Raw genomic sequence first — 17,845 nt, forward strand, 5'->3', positions numbered from 1 at the left:
GCTGAGCCTGCGTGTCTGGAGCCTATGCTCCGCAACGGGAGAGGCCACAGCAGTGAGAGGCCGGCGTACAGCAAAAAAAAAAAAAAAAAAAAAAACCACAATCAGACACTTCACACCCACTAGGAGGGCTATAATAAAAAAGACAGATAATCAATGTTGGAGAAACTGGAACCCTCTTATACTGCTGACAGGAATGTCAAATTGTGTAGCTGATTTAGGAAACAGCCTGGCAGTTTCTTAAATGGTTAAACCTAGAGTTACCATTTGACCCAGCAATGACACTTCCAGGTAAGTATCCAAGAAAAATGAAAACATTAAGCTCACACAGAAACTGGTACAAAAATGTTCACAGCAGCATTATTCCTAATAGCCAAAAAGTGGAAGCAACCCAAATGTCTATCAACTGATGAATGGATAAACAAAACGCAGTACATCCATACAATGGAATATTATTTGGCCATAAAAAGGAATAAAGTTCTGATACATGCTACAACATCAATGGATATTGAAAACATTATACTAAGTGAAAGAACTTGGTTACAAATGACCACATATTATTTGAAATGTCCAGAACAGTAAATCTACAGACAGAAATTAGATTAGTAATTGCTTAGGGCTGCCAGGTTTGCGGGGTGACAGTGAAGATGAGTAGGATTTTTTGGAGGTTAATGAAGTGTTCTAAAATTAATTGTGGTGACTGATGCACAACTCTACGAAAATACTAAAGACCACTAAATTGCAGGCTTCAGATAGGTGAATTGTATGGTATGTGAATCTCTATAAATAAACAATTAAAAATAGTAGAGAGGCCAAGTTTTTCTTTATAGTAGTATTCCAGCAAATAAATGAAGAAGGAACAACAGAACTGCAATATCACAATTCTGCAACTTCTAATGAATGGCAGGCTCTAAGCATTGGATGCCAGTGACTACTAACATCTCAATAGGAGACAGACAGACAACCATTATGTACCTCGCCATGAAGAACGTCCCACCACCCAAGATATAATCTTGCTCCCCACACCTCTCTTTCCACAGGAAAAAAAAAAAAATCAACCCTGGGACTGATTCAACCACTAGATCCAACTGCCAACTGTAGGAAATGCAGAGGAATGTTCTAAACTACATGGGACTGCAATTGGCGAGATCCAGCCTGTGGAAAATTCTAGAAACTCCTCAGGACAAATGACCTAGTTTCTTCAACCAACAGACTATAGGGAAGAGAAGAGATGGAGGGAACACCTACAGATTAAAAGAGGTTTAAAAGACATTTTTTTAAAAAAGGATAACTTAACTTGAAATATCTAGGGATGCACACTTGGGTGAGCAAACTTGGAAAGATAGTAAAGAAGTGACTGTAATAAAGTCAGAGCAGTCGTTGCTCTTGGGGCTTGGAGGGGGCACAGGGAGGGAGCAACGGTGGACTTCTGGCTGGCTGGCAGGGTTCCAGCTTTTGACGTGGGTAGTGGTACAAGGGTGTCTGTCTACCTTCTAGTAGTTCATTAAACTGTACCTTTGTTTTATGTGTACATCTGTACTTACGTTATACAAATAAACAACAATAACAAAAAAAAATCAAAACTACATCAATGAATTACAGTCTCTTTCCTTCCTGGAAATACTCCTCTGAAGGTATCAATTCAACAGAAGCAGAAGACTTGACGTGCAGTGGTGTTCTCTATAAATTAATCTACTGGAGAAATAGGCAGGATCACGGGAGGGCAAAAAGAAGAACAACTGAAACTCCAATCACAGAACACAGCACTGGGGCCCACCAGCACTCCAGAATACTATTCGGCCATAACCAAAAAGAATTAGGAAGATGAGACCGAAATATGGAAAATTCTTATGAGAAACGTTAAGTAAACACAGTACTTAACTCTGTTAATAGAAAGCTGTGATCCCAACTACATAAAAATACGTATGCACTGTACATGGACTACTTGATAAAAACAGGAAATTGGCAAAAACTAAAACAGCTGTGTTAGCATGGAGAAACTATAGATGGTTTTCTTCCCAAGTTTTTTTTTAACACTGGTCTTTTGGCAGTTGTTAGGCAGCAAATACAATTTCAAAAAAAAAAAAAAAAATCACAATTCTGGCACTCTTCCTCCTTGCCCATAACAATCCATCTTCTGGATGTATTTCTTCCAATTACTATCCAGTGCTATTGGCCCCATGCAACACCTATTATCACGGTGCCAATGCTTCATTAGTGGGTTTCCTAGTGGGAAAAAAATAGTTAGAGTAAAGCTTTAGCAGCAGGATGTGGCAGAAAGAACTGCGCTGGGAGAAAGCAAGAGACCTGTGCTCTAGTCCCAGATACACCATTAACTCCAACCTTAAGCAATTCATAATTTCCCCCAAACCATACAGTCATCCTGGACTTCCCCTGCAGCTGCAAATCAGACGTGGCCATGGCGCCCTGAATATACAGGGCCAACAAAACTCAAATGACCCCAAATCCAACCTGCTCCCCACCTGGGTCTATTTTGGTTCAGGGCTTACCATCCAGGTATGTAATTTTAACACTCTCAGAGTATGAACTGAAAAAGCACAGTTCCCCACATGTAAAATGAGGGAGGTTAGCCCAAGTTTCTGTCTAGGTCATTCCAAATTTTACTTTTCTGATGTCTTTCTAAAGTGGCTCTTAATTTAGAATGAGCTCAAGGTGGCGGTTAGGAAAAGAACCTTTCTAGGGGCAGTGAGTCCCTTCTGCCAATGCCAGACTGGCTCCTCTGCTGACAGACCCTCACTCAGCTGGACTTGGGGGTGGCATACAGCAGGGTCTGGTGGATAGGAGACACTATTTTTACTCACCTATAAACACTTCCCCCCACTCACCTTCCTCCCTCCAAGTATGCTCTTTGGTCTTTTCTGCTGGAAAAGAGAATTCCCAATGGTCCTTTCCTGCTCTAAAAAGAATCTGGTGAAATTATGAGGGCTGGAATGAACAGAAGGGTCCTTGAAACAGAGGTCCCAGGGAGTTAAAGGCAGGTTGAAGATAGGAGGGTCAAGACCACAGCCCATGAATCAACCATCTTTCACTCCTCCCAGCCCACAGAGTGTCCATTCTCAAAACTGAGAATGTTCCAGATAACTCGTCTGCACTGCCAGCCAGGACATCTGACTCGGGGCAGCCCCTAGCAGCCCACAAGCTGTCATCTCGGGCTTACTGGCCCAAACATTCCCTCCTTCGGCAGCTTCCCCAGCTCTACTCTCTCCGTCCGCTCCAGGGCAGTAAGTGCCCCTCTTCTGGGTTCCCACAAGCAGGCCCATGCCTTTATTACATACACACTTATCCCACTGCACCATAGCTGCCCATGTTCCTGTCTTATTCCTGCTTCAGACTGAGCACTCCCAAGGGCAGAGACCAGCTGTGTTCACCTGGATACCATTCTCTCTTCCCTCCATCCCCAAAACGCAGGCACTCCACAAATGTGTTTGCTGGCTGGCTGGCTGGCTGGCTGGATGGATGGATGGATGGATGGATGGACGGATGTGTGGATGGATGCGGATATGTGCCTGGGGGATGGATGGGGCCAGGAAACAAATCTTCTGGATGGGCCATGCCGAAGCACGAAAAACAGACTGATATTTCACAGGCGGCAGGGCTAAAAATGAGAATACACTCACTAAAATCTTTTCAAATCAAGTTTTCCATGAACAAGCATCTAGGGAACTGTGCTCTACTTCCAAGGCCATTTACCTAAACACAATTTCGCGGCTATTACGTGAAGTGCTGTCTAGTGATTACACCAGGACATCTGTTAATGTGACAAGAATGGAAGCTGCTCCTTGTTGCCTCATCATTAACTGGGTCTCCCCCTCTGTGATGAATCCACTCATTCATTCATTCAACAGATATTTACCAACTGCTCATCAAATGCCCGCCACCCTCTAGGCATTGGGGTATGCTGGGGTCCCAAAGTCTGGAAGGGAGCAGCTACAGGAAGCTACAGAAGAACAAGTCCTTTTGCGGAGCAACGTCGTCCTAAACAGCTTAAGACCCAAGCCCATAAGTAGCAACACCACTTACCTCCCTGCCTTCCCAAACAGAATATACTCATTGTAAAACCTTACAAAGTCCCCATCACCATCCTGAAGTCTACCAACTACAAGACACGTATGGAGAGCTGTCCCCAAACACAGCAGGATCTAGAGAGCTCTACCCTCGAGTTCTTACAGCCACGTTGCCTAGTTTTTCTTCCTCCCGTCTCAGCACATCACTTTTTACAGGGACCAGCAACCAGTGGTTTGGAGACAGTATGTCTCTCTAGAGCAGCTCCTTCTGATCTGAGAGGAGCTAAAAATAACCACGTGCATGAAAATCATGTGTAAAGTAAGAGTACAGAGTTGCCGGTTAAAGACTGGGTCAGGCAGCCAGCCAGCAGGGAAAGGTATGGACATCGTGAGATCTTTGTTAGCCAGTCAGAGGTTCTGATTTTGCCTATTTACTGGTTCCCAGACACGGTCCCGATAAGGAAGACTGCTGGACAGCGGATGTCTTAACTGTCCCCCAAATAAATGAACCAGCCTGACCCTCTTAGACAGATGCAACTGGCAACGTCTTACTGTAACCTGACCCACTTGCAATGTAATAGGTCGACTGTGGTCCTGGAAGAACAGAGAAGATAGAAGCCAATCCGTCCAAATCTCATTAGTCTCAATAGCATAAGATGCCGTGCATCCCAGGTAGGTTTGAAAGGAGGAAATAAGCTGTGTGTGCAAGTGCTAGTCAAGCATACACATCCTAGTTGGTGGAAAGCATGACATCTGGGCAGAGAAAGGATTTCAGGAGCCTTGCAGGCACACGAGGCTCTCTTCCATCCACCAGTTCCGCATCCATCAGATGGCACGCCCCTCTGCATCCATCTTCAGAAGGCTCTCTCTTTCCTCTCCGTTGTGGCTCAGGCCACATCACCTCATATACGGACCTCAGCAACAGCCCCCGAGTGGTCCAACTACCTCTAGTGTCTCCCTCCTAAAGGCCATCTTCCTCGTGTTTGCCGGAATGGTCCTCATACAACACAGCCCTCATCTCAGTCACTTTTCTGCACAGAAACATCCACCAGAGGATGAAGCGCAGGCTTCTTGGCCTGGTGCTAGGGATTCTGCATAATCTATGCTGCCCAACCCAATACTCCTTCTCCCTCCCACAGGCCTCACATGCTCCAGGCAAACGTGTTCTCCAACCACGCCGCCCACTCACCACAGACAGCAGGTCCCACCCCTACAGTGTTGCCTGTGTCATTCCTTTGCCTAGGCGTCCTCCTCCCCTACATCCCCATTGCTATCCCCACCTGCAACGAGCCAATCCCCATGGCCACTTTCAAGTGACAATCATCATCACTAAACTTCCTGTTGGCGGCACCCTGTCCTGTTCATCTTTGCTTCTTTATCATTCGACATTCTAAAGCTCGAAAACATAACTGCTGATGCGGGTTTAGGAGAATCCTCAGCTCCCAAGACAGTCTTCAAACAACCCACTTTGCACAAGTCTGATCTTCCTGGTTCATCTTCATTGGGAATTCTCTACAGCCAGCTGGGACCTGGATGGAGAACCCTGGTACTACCATCTCCCGCTCCCGACTGCCTGTCTGTTCTAAAGCAGTCTAGAATACTGGTGTTTTGAAAACCATACCACACTGTGGCCTGCCCTTTTGGCTGACGAAAATGCTATGCCTTCTACGAAAGATTATCAAGTTCTGGATTTTTATACATGGGTTAAAAAATAACCAAAATAAGTGTGGCGATGGTTTGAAACCTAAGTGCAGACTTTTGCATTTGCTCCAATTAAATGTCATCTTATTTAAACTGGCCCACAATCTATCCTTTTAAGAACATTATTAAAAGGTTAACCCCCTTGCTTGTTATCCCATATACCACTTACTGATCTTAGTTTTGCAACATATGGGAACTCTGATAATCAGGAAGGGGTGAGGGGTGGAGGGTAAGGGGTGGGGGAGGGGCAGTGTCTTTATTTCTACAGTAGTAAGGCACCCATCTGATGGTGGCCACAGCCTGGTTATAAATACACACAGTTTTACCACGGGGGGGCCATGCCCTGGAACTCTCAGAGGCAAAAATGTTGGGTTGGGGGCTTCCCTGGTGGCGCAGTGGTTAAGAATCCATCTGCCCATGCAGGGGAATTGGGTTCGAGCCCTGGTCTGGGAAGATCCCACATGCCGGGAGCAACTAAGCCCGTGAGCCACAACCACTGAGCCCGCACGCCACAACTACTGAAGCCCGCACGCCTAGAGCCCACGATCCACAACAAGAGAAGCCACCGCAACGAGAAGCCCGTGCACTGCAAGGCAGAGTAGCCCCCGCTCGCTGCAAATAGAGAAAGCCCGCGCGCAACGACAAAGACCCAATGCAGCCAAAAGTAAATAAATAAAAATAAATTTATTTTTAAAAAAATGTTGGGTTGGAAAACCAGCTCTATTTCTTTTCTAGCAATATGACGGTGACCCTAGGCAAGCCCCACCCTGAGACTCAGCCTCTCCATCTGAAAAATGGGGTACTCTCCTCTGCCCCATCCACCTTGCTAAGTCATTATGTTAATAAAAAAGCAAGAAAGCAAATGAGCGTGCACTGTAAACTGCGGTGTCCTATACACACAAAGGAATTATTATCACTTTCGTCCGAACCTTATTTCTCTCGCTGTCCACAGGAATAACACGATATACTTTTTGCCAAATGCTGAACAAAAACTGAGATACAGGAAGTCTGTGATCTAGTAATGCCATTTAAAGAAACACTGAGGCTAACGAGGCTTTGGTATTTTTGGTAAATCCCTGTTGGTCCCTGGAGATCAACTCCTTCCTTTCCAAGTTCGTAAACACCCCTGTTTAAACAGCTCTGGGAACTCTACCTGTTCTCATTGGTGGGCTTCCTGGCCAGCGGTTCCCAGAAGGCACCTACCTCAAGGTATCTTTCAACTGTTTCTAGGAAGTTCTAATTCATGGTGAGTTACTAGTTCCTAACCCCACCCCGCAGCTTGATAACTTGCTAGTTTTCTCTGAGCCTTAGCAGGAAACTAGCTCTCTGTTACACGCACACGCACACAAAGCGGCCCAGGGGTCTCTGTCCCCATTGCCATCACTACTAAGTCATCACAAAGAAATATAAACTGTTTACACCAGGACGTCGTAAAGACAAATATCTGAACTTACCCAATAAAGTTACCTTGAAACGTCATCATGAGTGAGAAATAGCATCTCAGCCATCGGCAAGACCTGGTGACTCAAAACTGGAATCTACTGATGCAAAGACTGTGCAGAAGTATCCCTACTCTGCTGGACTGAAGGCCAGGCTCTCCAGCTTATAAATTCCACCTCCCAGTTGAAGAGGATCTCCATGTTTACAAAGGTTCCACGACCCCATTTTACAGAGAAGGAGCCTGACCCTCAGAGAGATTACGTGACCAAGTTCATATTGCTTACAAGTAGCAGACCTAGAATCAGGACCCCACCTTCCGGATTCTTAGACAGGTGGAGTTCTTTCAACCTCATCCCGCTGCATCTCCGGTCAGCTCATTCACCTCTTTGGCTCCAAACACATGAGCCACGTCCAGCAAACAAGAAATGTTTCTTAAGCCCAATTCAACACATGGCTGCTGAGAGCCTACTTCACATGTGGCCTCGGCTACAGCTGGGATACAGGGCCACATGGTCCGACACAAATAGATCTTATGGTGGGGTGGGGTGGGGGCAATTCCAGTTTTGTCTGGAGGGCAGGGAAGCTGTGGCAGAACGCAAAGTAGTTGATTTGCTCACATACTGACACAGAAGTCAAGACACGGTGCGTGGGGGACATCCACAGGCTGGGTAGCTCCTGGAAATTCAATTCTGGTTAAAACAGGGCACATGTGATTAATTTCCTGATTTGCCTGGCTAACAACCTCTTAGAACTCAGAGGACGCAGCAAAAACAATTGCCCTTGGGGACTTCCCTGGTGGCGCAGTGGTTAAGAATCTGCAGGGGACATGGGTTCGAGCCCTGGTCCGGGAAGATCCCACATGCTGCGGAGCAACCTAGCCCGTGTGCCGCAACTACCGAGCCTGAGCTCTAGAGCCCGTGAGCCACAACTACTGAGCCCGGGCACCACAACTACTGAAGCCCGCATGCCTAGAGCCCGTGCTCTGCAACAAGAGAAGCCACCGCAATGAGAAGCCCACGCACCGCAACGAAGAGTAGCCCCCGCTTGCCGCAACTAGAGAAAAAGCCCACGTGCAGCAACAAAGAACCAACGCAGCCAAAAATAAAATAAATTAATTAAAAAGAAAATTTACAGAAACAACTTCCCTTGATTTTGATCAACAAGGAAGTGAGAACAATCTTAGAAGAAAGTCATCTTGGTATGTGAGTCAGTGAAAGGAGGCAGTGACGACCAGGGTTTGCTTTCAACCAGGGGCGTGGGGCTCTCCACGTGCAACATGAGGTTGTAGGCTTAAGGGGTCCAGAACAGAGCACCACACTGGCTTCAACTGATGGAGAGACCAATCTAAAACACTGAGACTTCGTGTTGCATTATTAATTAACTACTGATCAGCCCCTGTTCCAGGCTGATAAACCATCTTCAGGCCAAACTGTATTTATATCTCAGCAAAGAGTCAAAGCTCTCATTTGTTTCTGCTGTGAGAATTAAATGGTCCCAAAGGCCATGAGCCTATGAACCTTCTTTCAATCCATGTGGAATACCTAACACCTCCTAATGACTTCAGTTTCTGTCTCCCTATAGCTCCTTCCAAGCATGCCTAACACATGTGACTCAGCGGTTAGTTGAAGGGAGGGGTTCCCTTTCAATCCTCAAGATGCTGAATGAAGTCTGGATACTAAAGCTACTTGATCCTGGAGAACCAGCCCTGAAAACTGGTTTCACCCAACACTTCAAATATTATACCTCCCACTCTCAATAAGAAACACTAAAACAGCACATGTTGAATACTCTTTAATTTCGGGGTAGCTAGTATCAGGCACATTTTCATATGCGATCCCTATAGAACCAGGACAAAAATATCAGACAACCTCCCTAACACAAAGGTCCACTGGACAAATGACTCTTAGAATTCTGGATTGCGAGCCTCTCCTCACCTTTATTATTAAGCTAGGTGAGTCATGAACCAGTCACAGTACTCTCTGCCCAACTGAGTCCACTCGAAGCCCTAGAGAATGGGATGGGGGCAGGAGACTGCCCTGAATGACCTCTAAGGCAGGGGCTTTCCATCCCAGTGCCCTCCACCTTACATCAAAAGAGAAGCAAGTACATGGGGACTTAAAAGGTCCCTGGTGGCAAGTACCTACAGGGTTAATTTTTGTGTTAATCTTTTAAACTGCAAAAATGGCTGCAAGGTCTTTTTCTTTTTCCCTTGCATATGGAAGAGGCTGGCGCTGCTTCAACCAAACAGAATATGGCATTAGTGATATTCTGTGATTTCCAAGGTGAGTGACAGTTCTCTTGGGATGCTTGCTCTGTGGGAAGAGCCAGCCACCATGTGAAAAATCCAACTACCCTAAGACTACCATGCTGAAGAGGCCATGAGCAGGTGTTCCTCTCAACTGTCCCAGCCGAGCCCAGCCTCCAGCCATCCCTGTCAAGGTGCCAGATGTGAGTGCAGCCATCATGGACCCTCTACACCAGCTAATCTTGCAACTAAGTACTCCTGGGTGATCCTGCTTGACGCCATGAAAAGCAAAAGAAAATCCTAGCTGAGCCCCACCTCAACGGGTTTTTTTTTTTTAAACATCTTTATTGAAGTATAATTGCATTACAATGGTGTGTTAGTTTCTGCTTTATAACAAAGTGAATCAGTTATACATATACATATGTCCCCACATCTCTTCCCTCTTGTGTCTCCCTCCCTCCCACCCTCCCTATCCCACCCCTCTAGGTGGTCACAAAGCACAGAGCTGATCTCCCTGTGCTATGCGGCTGCTTCCCACTAGCTATCTATTTTACGTTTGGTAGTGTATATATGTCCATGCCACGCTCTCACTTCATCCCAGCTTACCCTTCCCCCTCCCCATATCCTCAAGTCCATTCTCTAGTAGGTCTGTGTCTTTATTCCCATCTTGGCCCCTCAATGGGTTCTTGATCAACAGAACCCATGAACTACGATAAATGATTGTTGTTTTAAGCCACTAAGCACTGGGGGAATTTGTTATTCAATAGATAACCAGAATGAAAACCATATAGATACACATATATAACACATGTGCGTGGCATGTGTGCCCACTTTATAAAAGATTTAGTATGTAAAAGTTTTTCATAACTTTAAAAAACGTTGCTTAGAGTGATGCTAACTTAGGTATCATCTGCTTGGAGACGAGGAATTAGAATAATACATATATTAATTCTTAAAAAAAAAGGATCGACAAACCAAAACACTGTTCTTCAGAGGCCACAAACTCTGCTCAGGAGAAAGACATTAAAATCAAGGGCTGAAATGTCTGAGGCTGCCTTGCTCTACATTTACCAGCTGCATATTCAGAACTCAATACATTGCACTGAAAAGGAGGGAAAGGACTATTACGGATTCAAAGACACTTAAAAGACATTATTGACCAAATGCAGCGTGTTGTCTGCAGTTGGCTCCTGATTCAAACAAGCCAACCACCGTCCACAAAAAGATTTTGGGGATGGCGAGGGAAAGGTGAACAAGGACTTTGTATCAGACGACATTAAGGAATCCTTGTTCATTTTGCTGAGTGTGATAACGGGGTGGTGAATAGATATATATATAGAGAGAGAGAGAGTGCTACCCGTTTAGGTGTTAACAGGTGAAATGATAAGTTGTTTGGGAGTTGCTTTAAAATACTCCAGAGAAAAAAATAATATATGGGTGTTGTGTACATGACAGTTTCATCCTACTGTTGTATGATGAGTCATACAAGTTGTCTCAACTTGTGTATTTGAAATTTTCCATAAAACTTAATGAAAACCTCACAAACTACAAAGGAGTTGAAGGTTGGAGGGTGTCAGCACGGTCTGGCCTGAGCCTTGCCTTCGAGCATCCAAGCCAGTGGCTGGGAAGAGAAACCTTTGTCCGCAGGGAAGGTGATGGTGCTATGCGATGCAGAAGATGACTCCAAGCCAGTAACAGCTAATTTTCTGCCATGTCACTAAAACAAAATACAATATACGGACGTCCGTCCAGATTCAACTCAATACCTACTATGGACCTTAAGTCACATTTCATCCCCACCCCCAGTCTTCGGTGCGGCTTACAAAGGGGCTGCACTGCTGTACTTTGTGCCCAATTTTGCAGACACAAATAACATATTTTTACAGCAAGAAAAAAAGTATGAGCAGCAGTAAAAGCTAATTTTTTAAGCTTTGGACACCAAGGTTCACATTCTACCTAATTTCAAGGAAACAATGATTTTCATCCCTTAGAACGTTTCTGAGGGATACAGCGTTGATTCTTTTTCTCTTTTCTAATTTATTTATTTATTTTTGGCTGCACTGGGTCTTTGTTGCTGGGCGCAGGCTTCCTCTAGTTGTGGCGAGTGGGGGCTACTCTTCGTTGCAGTGCGCAGGCTTCTCATTGCGGTGGTTTCTCTTGTTGCAAAGCATGGCCTCTAGGCACGCGGGCTTCAGTAGTTGTGGCGTATGGGCTCAGTAGTTGTGGCTCACAGGCCTAGTTGCTCTGCAGCATGTGGGATCTTCCCGGACCAGGGTTCAAAGCCGTGTCCCCTGCATTGGCAGGTGGATTCTTAACCACTTTGCCACCAGGGAAGTCCCTAGGGTTGATTCTTAATCTTGAACTAAAGTACCACCATCTGCGGCCCAGCAGAACACAAACATGTGATATGGGACAGGACAAGCTCCTCGGCCAAACTCCAGACAGCCATGGTGACAAGGGTCCCATACAGAACCCTTCTCGGCATCCGAGTTACCAAAGAAGAACACAGGGATGGTCCAGAAATCGGCTCATTCAAGTCCCTCATTTTACAGATGGGGAAAAACGAGGCCAGAGGCAGGTCAGGCAACCAATACAAGGCCAGGAATAGAACACCAGCCTTCTGACCCTGAGACCAATACAATTTTCTTTCTTAGGACTATCTTGCGACAAATGCATTATGTTACTTGAATAGGAAAGAAAAAGACCAGCCTAGCATTTCTGCTATGAAATGGTTAAGAACCAAATAGGCAATATGAAAAATTTCAGTGTTAAAAACTCCTTGACTATAAAAAGTGCTTGGTTTGAGCAAATATTTTTGGCTTTTTAAAATGGGGGATCGGAAAAGGAAAAAAAAAAAAAAAGAAAGAAAGAAAGAAAAAAAAACCCACAGGAGAAAGGAAAAAGAAAATGAAACAAATTTGTGCCTGGCTAAACAGTAACATGCAATTAAAATGATGGATGCCTTTGTGCCAGAAGCTGAGTTTGAAACAAGCTGCTGGAAGAAGGGCAGCCCTGAAAATAAACTACCAAATTACTTTTTGCTGCCAGATTGCAGATTCCCCCTCCGTGTAATTCTGAAAGGAAATAACTCCATATAAATAAATATGCAACGAATTCCCAGGAAACCCAGCCAAGAAACATGAACAGAAAGAACTAATTTCGGGTGGACGACTGCCCCCACCCATCCTGCAACTTAGGAACACGACTAAATTTGCAAAGTAAGGCAGGTCAGTGCTACCTCACATACTTCCCTAAATTACTAGGTCCTATAATGACCATTCCCTTTTTCTCTGTGGAGCCCTTTACAGCTCTGAAATTTCTGGGTGTCACAACACACCCCATGATGCAGTGGCTGAAGGCATGGACTCTGGGATCAGCGTGGCAGGGATCTGAGTCCCAGCTCTGGTACCCAGCTTAGGCCGAGATTGGCGTCAGGAAACATCTTACCTGGTAGGGATGTCTGAGGATTACACGAAATGAAATGATGAATTTAACAGGGCTTGGCCCCAGGGTTCACCCATAGGGCAGGTCCGTGGATGCAGATGGCCTCATTCTAGGTAGCATATCACTCCCAGAAGATGAGCTTTACAGAGGTGGAGTGACCGGGGAGTGTTATGAGATGAACTGTGTCCCCCCAAAATTCGTATGTTCAAGACCTAACCCCCCAATGCTTCCAAATGTGGCTATAATTGGAGACAGAGGTAATTAAACAGGTAATTAAGTTAAAATGAGTTCATTGGAGCGGACCCTATCCTATGACTGGTGTCCTTATAAAGAGAGAGATTAGGTCACACACACAGACAAGAATGCACACAGAAAAGAACATCTGAAGACAGAGGGAGGAGGGGCAGCAAGAGAGCGGCCATCTACAAGCCAAGGAGAGAGGCCTCAGAGAACACTGACTCTGCCAGCACCCTGATCTTGAAATTCCAGCCTCCAGAACTGTGAGAAGACCAATTTCTGTCGTTGAAGCCACGTAGACCATGGTCCTCTGTTACGGCATCCTGATCTGACTAGTACCGGGAGGGACACAGCTTCAAGTTAGGACCAGTTTTGAATCTGGGCTCCACCACTCAGAGTCAGCATGACCCCCACTAAGCCCCTTAAACTTCCCAAGCCTGTTAACCTTTCCAAGCCTGTTTCTGGCCTGTGAAATGGACATAACCACAGCACGCATCCCACCAAGCAACGGTGAGGGTGGGATGAAAATATACACAGAGGACCCCATCCAGCATGGTCACGGCTGTGCCTAGGACCTTGGACCAAGCCCTGGGAACTTCCCACCATGTCCCTCTAGGGATCCAGAGCCTGTGCTGGGTGGCGGCCCGTAGACACTCTGCACGGCACTCCCCGGGAGCTGATGGTGAGACATGTCCCCAACAGCCTGGATACTCCTCTAGCCACAGCCCAGTCTTAGATCCCAAATTCCTCAAGTCCCACCCCTGGCTGGGATTCCATAAGGATGAACAATGAACACAGCTAGCAAATTAGCCTGCATTTTAGCACTTTTAGTGATCACACCAACTGCTAAGGCACAGAATTTCAGGGCTTAATTTACTTGGCTCTGTGCATAGAAGATTTTCAAAAAAGGTTAATGAGTGGAAAAGCACATAAAACTTTTAACCTTGTCTCTGGTGAGCTTGGCTGTTAGGGTCATAAAACTATAACTGAGGCACCACCGTCCACGCACCTGATGGAGGGGTATACAAACAAAGCTGTCTTTTTATAGGTGGCCTTTGATTTTTTCATTCTTTTCTCTCTTTTTCCTTTAGTGAGTCAGTAGTCTTAAAAAAGTCTCCTGCCAGAAGAAGGCAGAGAATAACCCATTCAGAAGAAGAAAGGAGGGTGTGATGCCTACAGCCTCTCCATAGGTTTGGATCTGTAGAGACAGCACTGTCAAGATTATCTCCCTGAGGTATGTGGTTTGTGGTTCGTGTGAGCTACAGTGAGAAGAATCTCGACTGCAAGTTCACCACACAGAATGTGAGCCGTTCCTTACTCGTGAACTAAAGAGAAAATGTTCCAATCATATATGCATTTTCAAAAGCAACAGCTGAGGACTTCCCTGGTGGCACAGTGGTTAAGAATCCGCCTGCCAATGCAGGAGACACGGGTTAGAGCCCTGGTCAGGGAAGGGAAGATCCCACATGCCGCAGAGCAACTAAGCCCGTGCACCACAACTACTGAGCCTGTGCTCTAGAGCCCGCGAGCCACAACTACCGAGCCCACGTGCCACAACTACTGAAGCCCGTGCGCCTAGAGCCTGTGCTCTGCAACAAGAGAAGCCACCGCAATGAGAAGCCCGCTCACTGCGACGAAGAGCAGCCCCCGCTCGCCGCAACTAGAGAAAGTCTGCGCGCAGCAACGAACACCCAATGCAGCCAAAATAAATAAATAAATAAATAAATAAATTTATTTTAAAAAAAAAGCAACAGCTGAATACCAAGCAAGGTAAAAGCATTAACTAGTATTATGGAATGTTACTTTAAAGTAGAAGACACAAATAGGAAATAATTTACAGAACTAAACACCTAGGTACAAAGGCAGTAACTCCTCAACATTTCTAACTGCTATGGATTGGTCGTAAGCGAACCCCAACTTCCCCCAGTTCAAGCAGAACTAACTCGCCTGTGATGGCTTCACACACAAGAGGGGACCTCAGCACCCAAGGACTTCAAATCCATGTCAAAAGGTATTCCTACAAGACTGACTCTAATCCAGGCATTGAACCCCAACCCCCACACCTTCTCAGGGACCTAGGGAATGTAAAAGTAGGAGGAAACTCTGTATGGGGTTATGCAGGTGCCACCCATTCCAGGGGGTTCCTGCAGGATGGTATACACAAGTGAATGGGGGTCAGTCACCACACAGATCTAGTCAACGACTTGGAATTCAGACTGTGCTATCAGACTTCCAGTTTTTCAAGAAAGCTACAAAATTCGAATTTCTTTATGTGAAATGCGGGAATTTTTTAAAGCCTTGTACGGACCTCTAGTCTACTTTCTAAATGGAACATGACATACACAGACAAAACTGCACAGGTCCCACGTGTACAACTCTAGGAATTATCAGAAGTGACCATAGCTATGCAACCACCACCCAGGTCAAAACACAGAAAGTTCCCAGCCTCCTGGAAGCCCTGTGTGCCTCTTCCCAATTTCCCTCCCTCCCGCCCTCCCTAAGGGGCTACAGATTGGCTGCGCCTGTCTTGAAGTTCTATATGTAAATGGAGCATGTACTCTTTTACTGCCAGGTGGGACGTGGGGCTGGCGTCCCTCCACTCCACAGATCTCGATGGCTGAACAAAGGCACGCAAGCAGCACTTCACAGCCCTAAGTGGCTGGGAAATGAGGCCCAAGTGAATGCGCCTTTGTGGATTCACTCACAGCTGACAAAGACCTGGACTCAGCAGAGGAGGACTCCATGAGAAGCACCAGGTGTGGGTGGCGTGGGACGGTCAAAGTCACAAAAGGGGAGGGTCTATTCCCGAAGCAAAAGGACAGAGGACAAAAGGACAGGGGAGGTGGCAGGTGCCCGGGGAGGAAGCCAAAGTTCAGAGCCACAGACAAGGCAAAAAGTAAGCATGTCTGGAGAGCCCACAGCCGGGGGCAACTGGGACCAGCCGCACTGCCCACCGAGACGGCATTTTCCCCAGAGGACACCAAACAGGCTGAATTCCTGGCAGGAGGCGAAATCAACAAAGATAACCTAGTGCGCTCTTGCTTTTAAAACCCTTTTTCAGGGTCAATTTCAATAAATGCGAAGTAAACATAATAGTATAGTAAACACCTGTCACTCAGCCTTAACAATGATCAACATTCTATGTCATCTTTTCCTCTACTCCTTCCTTCCCCCGCCCTCCATTAATTTTCTCACACTTCTTTTGCGGGGATGGTGGTACATTCACTTACATCTAAATGTGCAAATCTGAGCTGTTCCCTTCTGACAGATGGCAACATTTGTGTAACCCACACCCCTGTACCGTTCAGCACATTCCTCTCGCCCCAGATCCTGGGTGCCCCTTCCCAGTCAATCCCTGGCCGTCCCCACTCCCTCAGAAGCAACACCTATTCTGAATTGTTTCTTCCCCAGATTAGTTTTGCCAGTTCTGAAACTGCACAGAAATGGAATCATCCAGAAAGGTACTCTTTTGTGTAAGGCTTATTTCACTAGGCATAATGCCTGTGAATACAGAAAGACGGGTTTTAAAATTCACCTTGGGCCACACAGTATAGACATGTCTTCAACACCCTTCTCATGCCATCTTCTGTGGATAAACTATAAAGCTTTGAGACAAACGTTTGAGATAAAAATAACCTGCACTGGGATTCAGAGCCATGGTTTTCAATGAATTACTCAAACCCTGCTTTCCTCCCTGGGTCCCATGTTCCAGATACCAGTTTCTGCACCTAAAATGTGCAGCCACAGTCATCCCAGAGCTCTGGACTGCAGTGTCCTCTGAGAAGCAGGGTGGACCACTGGGGGATTTTTTTCCTGTCTCTTGCCCTGGCTCTTCCTCCTTAAGTGAGAAAACTGGGTAAAAGTGGGTAAAAGCAAGTAAAACCCGCAGCTTTCTCTGCCAATGCAAAAGACACATCTTCTCACTAAATAGCAGTTACCTGAGGAAAGAGATGCATCCTTGACTCAGTCTTGTATCCACCTGGCCCCTAGCGTGGTTCTGTGCCAATAGGAGGCCCTCAATAAATGCCCGTGTTTCTTGTTATTCACTCTTTCTTGAAGATATCAAGGCCAACCAGGTTTGGGAGGCAATAGAGCAGAGGGGCAAGAGCTCAGGCTGCCTTCCTTTGCTCACGTATACAATGGTGACAGGAACCCTAGCACCTGTGCTCGGGGACTGTGTGGGATGACCCAGCCCAAAGCCTGGCCGAGAACAAGCTTCTACAAGTCTATGGCTGGCAGCATCTGTTCCTCTCCGTCTTGGCCTCATAGCTGGCCCCATGGGTGTGACTTGCACTGAAACTCTTACCACACTCATCTCCAAGTGTCTGACCCACTGGGCCCTCACACTGGCCTCAACTAAAATACAACCAGGAGTAAATCCAGGCTTTATGGCACCTTGAATTTATACCATTTGGCGGTCCTCTTAAAGAAACAAAATGCAAAAAAAAAAAACCTTACATTTGCAAACTTGAAAAAAACCAAGGACCCAGCAAGCCCAGTACTAGGGCCCCTTCCCACTGCCCCTCCACCCCCAGGTTCTCAACCCCACCAACCTGCCATGCACAAAATGGGGGGATCACGGCTTGGCTTCCCATCTATCCCACTGCTAAATCCAGCCACCAAATCCATCGGATTCCATGTCCTCAGACTCCATTGCATCCGCCCCTCTGTCCATGGCCAGCACCACCCTAGTTCAGACCCGCAATGCAGCTAACAGCCTTAGTCTGACTCTACCTTCAACCACCCCCGAGCCAAA

General features: G+C 46.2%; 1 protein-coding gene across 3 annotated transcripts in view; it reads right to left on the reverse strand.

The window, feature by feature from the left end:
• Positions 1-17,845, reverse strand: part of EPB41L4B (erythrocyte membrane protein band 4.1 like 4B) — a 145,095-nt gene that overhangs the window by 107,002 nt on the left and 20,248 nt on the right. The window lies entirely within an intron of this gene.

The sequence above is a fragment of the Orcinus orca genome, chromosome 6, assembly GCF_937001465.1.
Source record: "Orcinus orca chromosome 6, mOrcOrc1.1, whole genome shotgun sequence".
In the NCBI taxonomy this organism is placed as follows: Eukaryota; Metazoa; Chordata; class Mammalia; order Artiodactyla; family Delphinidae; genus Orcinus; species Orcinus orca.